The 7,003-nt window shown below is 45.0% G+C and overlaps 1 long non-coding RNA gene across 1 annotated transcript; it reads right to left on the reverse strand.

Moving 5' to 3' along the window:
• Positions 1 to 2,963: 2,963 nt before the first annotated feature.
• LOC120964421 (uncharacterized) lies at positions 2,964 to 5,739 on the reverse strand. The gene is made up of 2 exons (XR_005756629.3): positions 4,863 to 5,739; positions 2,964 to 4,580 (listed from the first exon to the last, which is right to left on the reverse strand). It is a non-coding gene; the product is annotated as an uncharacterized lncRNA (long non-coding RNA).
• Positions 5,740 to 7,003: the final 1,264 nt, after the last annotated feature.

Raw genomic sequence — 7,003 nt, forward strand, 5'->3', positions numbered from 1 at the left:
TTAGGCTGGCCGGCATGTGTCCTTCTTCATTCCTGTGTCTGTCCCTTCGGGGAAATGTCACGCGGTGTCTACCGGAGTCCTGTTAGCCCAACTGCTACAGGCCGGATTCACTCGCTGATGACCGACACGTTCGTTGCTGGGTCATGTATGCATGTCCCTGTAAGTTAGTGCCACTTTGGGTTTACGACTAGGCATGTCGGCCCGGGTTCTCTGTCATATGGATGCTAGCGACACTATCATATACGTGAGCCAAAAGGCGCAAACGGTCCGAGGCCAGGTAAGGTGGCACCCGTGGGAATACCTTGCATGAGGCCGCAAAGTGATATGATGTGTTACATGCTAGATCGGTGTGACTTAGGATCGGGGTCCTGACAGCTGTAATGCCACATGGGGAGTCCTCTGGATTGGAGTGATTGAACGCCTGCGTTATTGAAATCGCCATTACCTCAATTATAGATAGTCCGGAGTGGGCGAGTATTTTTATCTTGCTCATTAACTTCTTAATCTCCGCACTGTCTTCCTCCTCGAGGCTTCGGGGACGCCAGCTGGTGCGCTTCTTTAACGGAGCATTGGAAAATTCGGGAAGGCCTCGTCGGGTTGGGTCTGGAAGAACAACATCTTCAATATAAAACCATTCTGAGGGCCACTCTTCGGATGCCTTCTTCGGAGTACCGGACAGGTATCCTGTCCCGGCTACGCGCCACACTTCGGCACCGCCCACCTCGAATATGGATCCCTTTTGGGAGCGGGGGATGAGGCAGAAAAGTTTCCTCCATAACTCAAAATGGGCCTCACAGCCTAGGAACAGCTCGCAAAGAGCGACGAAGCCCGCGATGTGCAGAATGGAGCCCGGTGTGAGATTCTGCAGTTGGAGGCCATAATACTCCAGGAGACCTCAGAGGAAAGGGTGGATTGGAAATCCAACGCCTCTTAAGAGGAAGGAAACGAAGCACACTCGCTCCCCTTCAGTAGGATTGGGGAAGTTTTCCGCCAGGGCTTCGCCATTGATGGAAGTTAATCCCGCCTGAACGGGGACTAGATCCGCGAGAGGGAGATGTCCCTGCGTCTGAAGCTTGGTCAGCTGGGCATGGGATACGGAACAACTCTCCCAATCGCCTTTTTGAGGGCCGTGGGGGCATGAGGAAGAACTAGGAGCGCCGGCCATGTTTGCGTGGTTTCCCATGGCAAGCTCTAAGGATTTTCGCCTGGTGTGGAATGGCATCTGAGATCCAATCTCCTTAAATAGACGCCTTCCCTACAAAGTTAGGGTGTTATCTGTAAAAAAACACTTGGACCCTTTGCATTCGTCTGACACGTGGAAGCCGAGGCGGCGGTGGCGCAGAAGCCGAAGGGTATGATATTTAATATAAATCTGAAGCTGTCTGAAGTACCATGGGGAACCCACCTTACAAAGCCGAAGATATAAAGTCGGATATTGCGTCGTCATTGAAAAGCTGAATACAGTTCTTTTGTTCAATTGCTTTGGAGTATTCGGAGGAGGAACCCGCCTTGCAATGCCGATGACAATATGCGCGCCTGACACGTCGTCATTGAAGCCTGGTTCGGGGGCTACTGTGGGAGTCCTGGATTAGGGGGTCCCCGGGCATCTGGGCTATGTAACATGGGCCAGACTAATGGGCCGTGAAGATATGAGATTGAAGGCCTTCCCCCGTGTTCGGATGGGACTTTCCTTTGCGTGGATGGCAAGCCTGGCGTTCGATATGAAACTTCCTTTCTGTACAACCCTAGCCCCCTCCGGTGTCTATATAAACTGGAGGGTTTAGTCCGTAGAGATCATGAGAATTCATCCAGGCGATCTCGAGGTAGATCAACTCTTGTAACCCCTATACCCGTCAAAGTCAATCAAGCAGGAAGTAGGGTATTACCATCATTAAGAGGGCTCGAACCTGGGTAAACATCGTGTCCCCCGCCTCCTGTTACCTTCAATCCTCAGACGCACAGTTCGGGACCCCCTACCCGAGATCGGCCGGTTTTGACACCGACAGGGGGTACAACAAACATTGTTGTACTATGTTGCCTATTGGCGTGCGGCTTGAAGGCCCTGGTCGCATGTTCGATCCTCGTCCTTTTTAATTTATAATTTATATATGGGTCCAAATTTGTTTCATGACAGGTGGGCCCCTCGATGTGTAGTTTGTAGCACTTTAATTTGTGGGTCAAAATTTGATCCATTACAGGTGGACTATCGGTGTGTAGTTTTGTAGCTTATTTGTAATAATTAAAGAGAACAACAGAGTTTTTTGCAAAAATACCATGGTGCGACGTTGAAGGCGAGAAAGGACGTGCGAGAGAACGATGATCGAGCCAGAGGGAAATCAATTGGGGGAGGTGCGGGGGTTGCAACGGTGTTTGGAGTAGTTGTGGCCTAATGCTACGAAAATATAATCTAAACCCACAGGAATAAATGCCTTCACAAATTAATCCAAGGTTGGAGTCCCCCTCGTAATGTAAATAGCTCCGGCTTTGCGAGGGATGGAGAGGTAGCTTCAATGTGTGGAAGATACGGCGTGAGAAAGCGAAGTCAATCAAGACACAGATAGATAGAGAGACAAAGTGAGTGTGGTCCGACATTCGTTGAAAAGATATATATGCAACAAGAACCCCCCCCCCCCCCTAGCAACGCATAACGTTGGTAAGACCTACTCCAACGGATTTGTATGTGTTGTCGTAGGTGGCGTTGCAAGGGTCTACAACAATGTATATTCATGTATTGGTAAACGGCGTAATTAAGCGTTGTAAGATAGCAACATCTATGGTTAGAGCATAACAACGCTTCATATGCGTTGGTGGCTACTGCCCACAAAAAGGATTTTAAAATGGTCATAGCATATCATTCCAAGTCATACAAACCTTGCCACGCTACATGAACAGTTAATGGTACTTTTTACGTCACCATCGCAATTATTAGGTCAATGCCGATAGTGCGTAGGAGAAACAATATAAGAACTAGAAATGTCGCATATATTAACTCGTTTAGTTAATAGATTCAGTTGCATTACAGAGAACGCGATACAAAGATTACAAGATGTGAAACTATATGTAATAGACTATTCTCGACCTTACAATCAACATCACAGCCATTCAAAAACTTTATGTTTGAAACATTGACCCTGAAAATGACAATCTAAAATATATTATGAAACTATCTGGTAGCAGTCCCATTCTGGATCCTGCAATCAACAACTGAGTCACGCGTCATCAATTTATCTTGCCAATCTACAACAACAAAGAAATGAGATCACTAATACCATGAGACAACAGGTTAATATGGTAGTAAAATTTAAAGGGCAACATACAAGGTTAGGGCATCCAATAATTAATCTTGCTACATGAGCAAAAAAAGACCTTTTTGAGTGGTCGTATCAGCTCGTACTACCATGAATTCATACTCAGTATTAACACTGTCAAGTCTAATATTATACTATGGGTCAGTACTTTGGAGTGTAGCATGAGCAACATCATTGCATTGTTTGAATTTCCCAACCTTGGAAAAAAAACCATAACAAATATTCATATTGCAAAAAGTAAAAGCAATAATAAACGTTGCTCAGTCATGTTGGATTCCAAACAATATAAACTGATCATAACTTATCTGTAAAAGAACATTTATTTGATCCTTGCACTTGCATCCCCATACAGTAGAGAAAGTTTCACTTCATATACAATACAGTGCTTCCGTGGACACATTACTTGAGGTTTCACTTCTCTGGACACCCAAGTTGAAGCAAGCAACACCAAAATTGAAGCAAGCACTGGAGGATAATAATAGTTTCATAATCTAAAATATGTGGTCATGTCTGAAGGCTTTGATATGTCATAATTTGTTCGAAACACCTTTTACAGCCCAGCGGTATCACTCAACTCTGGAGAAAACAGAGCACTAGCTTACATACAACAACCACCTTTGATCTTTGTTTTATTATGAACAAACTATCCATATGTTAATTGAGTTAAACACCTTAAAAAGAAAAAATAAAGTAATATACATCGAGGTACCTAACCAAAAAATATTTGCATTGACAAGTAGCACATCTTTCTTTGCATCCGTGGTGCTGTAGTTCTCCAGAAAAATAAATCTAAATGCAGAGATTCCAAAATTTCTAGAACTACTTAAAAGTAGAGAAAAAATAATTCGCATGAAGCTAAAAATCAGGTACCGTATTGAATGCTAACAAGTGTGTTTTCTTGACACTCTGATTCATATAGATGTATATCAACTATAATAGTTTGAAGAGTGAATAGTGAATACACAAAATTTTCAAACTAAGTTTTTTTAATAGCATTGCAGATTATGTCAAGTAAATCACCCATAATTTTTTCAAGCCTTGGGGAATCATGCAGTCGTACCTCTCTCTGTAGAAGTAGTAGCCCCCTGATCTTTCCCCAAAGCTGAATAGCGTTGACATATACAGCCACACTAGAACAAGGATTTTTTTTTAATTTGAGCAATACATCCATTTGCACATTTATAGTCAAACCCAGAATGGATATGTAGTAAATTTTGGTAGTACAAAGAATGATGCACTCAGTTCGTAAGCCTGTGCAAGGACATTTAAGTTCTGCAAATCCAAATAAGAGGAACATTAGCCATACCATAAGCACTAGCTTGCATTGTCATTCACAATTTCGAGATCACCTAAAAGACAAAAAAAAGTATACACCAATAAATGATACATGTAAATGGTCAGTTAATACTTCTGAATGGCACAAGTCCAGTTATATGCATTACATCACAGGACGACCAAACTGTCAGGACTGCACAAAAATAAATTACAATTGACAGAAGTAGAAGCATACAGTAAGATTTAGGGACAGGGAGAGTACATGGCCAGCGCCCTCACCTGCTTGAGGGGTATATGGTGTTGGAAGTAGCAGCACAGTTGTCACCCATGTCATGTGAGTATTCCAAATGAGCCAGGAACCACAGCAACGAAGAAACCATCAGCAAGTTATGATACAATCCTTGGAGCGGCAGCTAAATCGAATAGTATGACAAACACGGTGGTGGAGTTCACAGTAACGGCACGACCATAGATCCGTAGACTCCTGCCAATGGAGGGGTGTTGTTCCTGCTGCTCCAGCGGAAGCAGCGGTAGTGGTAGGGGCAGTATAGCGGTGTCAAGGAGATCAAAATCGTGATCGACGGCAAAGAATGAAACGTGGAATGATGGCCATGACACACAAAGAACCAGAGCAGGTAAGAGCAGAGGAGGGAAGTGCCTTACTGAAACTGAATCGCAGGTGTTGGAGTTGAGGTAGCCAAGGCGAAGCAGCAATGTCGAGCCCGAACTGGTAGCAGTGTGTGCAGAGATGCGGGGTAGTGTGCCTACAAACGTGAGGAGATGTAGGAGCCGCGCCGGCGACCCATGGCGCCTAGGGTTGATGTAGGGGCGCAGAGGACGTCGCGGCGGCGGAGGATCGGAGGAGAGTACTGCGGGGAGCCAGGCCGGTGAGCGACACCGCTGTAGCTTGTCGGACCTAGCCGAACTCGAAGACGGAGGCGGCGGGAGCGGCGGCGTCGGAGGTCATGGAACTGGGGTGAGAGAGAGAGTAATCGTAGGGGAGAGAGAGAGTAATCGGGGGAAGACAGAGATCGTGGATTTTCTTTTGGCTGTTTGGGGCGTGATATTTGGAGCGGAGGAGGTGGGCACGGGGCGTTAAGGGGGAGGTTAGACCTAAGTAGGGGAGGGTCGGAGGATAACCCAAACAACACATATTATCATCATCGTTGCTAGGCGTGCGTTGGTATAGCGGGGTGTTTGTTGTAGATTGAGCTTTTGGGAAGGATGAGTGCTCTAATATAGATCTTGAGAGATGATCCAGTCACAGACATGTAGATATATTTTGTGCGTGGGAGGAAGCAAGGTCAATTGATTACATATATAAAGGGAGAGAGATTGAGTGAGTGTGGGTCATCGTGCGATCGAAAGAGTGAGACGGGTTGGAGAGAGTGATCTAGATAGGCAATGTGCGTGAGAGAGTATACAATATGAATATGTCAATTGGGCTCAAACATGGAGATATATCGTTTGTGTCCGAGAAAGAGCAAGGTCAATCGAGACATACAGAGAGAGAGGGAGAGAGAGAGAGAGCAAGCGTGGCCCGCCATGAGGTCGAAATAGTGGGGGCGGCTTGGATGGACTGACCTAGATAGACAATCTGCGTTAGAGAATATAGAGTGTGTTGATCGAGGCCCGAACAGGGAGATATATCACTTGTGTGTGAAAAAAGCGAGGTTAATCGAGACTCAGATAAAGAGAGAGATATTGAGCGAGTGTGGCCCGCCGTGCGGAAGAAAGAGTCAGACAGTCTTGAGGGAGTGACCTAGATAGACAACGTGCGTGCGTGCGCACGAGAGATGGGGGGCTAGATAGGCAATGCATGTAACTAGCGAGAGAGGGTGGGAGAGAGAGAGAGAGAGAGAAAGAGAGAGAGCTCGGCATGGGGTGCAATGGCGGGTGTGTGAGGTGGATACATTTGGTAACAGAGTGGAAAAAGGGGGTTGTGTAGTTGAGAGAGTTAGAGATTGAAACATGGAGAGAAAGAATGAACATGTGTCGGAAACCGATAACTTCCTAAGGTGGTTAGGAAAGGAAGATTGATCGATACAGAAAGTATGTGTGCCGGGGGGCTAAATACAACATTTGAATGTAGATAGTATGAGACTTAATATCGACGTTTCAATTTAGTGTACATTGTAAGATTTTTATTGAGGACCATGCATATGGGTAATTATTTCGAATTCGTGCCATACTACGTTTGGAAAAATTGACATTGACTCAATTGTTGTGCTATTTTGTAGGTCATATGTTTGAATCCATCCAAAGTTTTCTCACTACCATGGTGTTCATCATATACATATGAATTTGTATTAAAAAAGTAGCATGGATACAGTGAAATGCGAAATCCACGTTAGAATTGAAGATCGCTATGTGACACACACTCTAATTCAAATAACTCCTCATTAATTAATTTATAGTAT

The sequence above is a fragment of the Aegilops tauschii genome, chromosome 5, assembly GCF_002575655.3.
Source record: "Aegilops tauschii subsp. strangulata cultivar AL8/78 chromosome 5, Aet v6.0, whole genome shotgun sequence".
Classification (NCBI taxonomy): Eukaryota; Viridiplantae; Streptophyta; class Magnoliopsida; order Poales; family Poaceae; genus Aegilops; species Aegilops tauschii.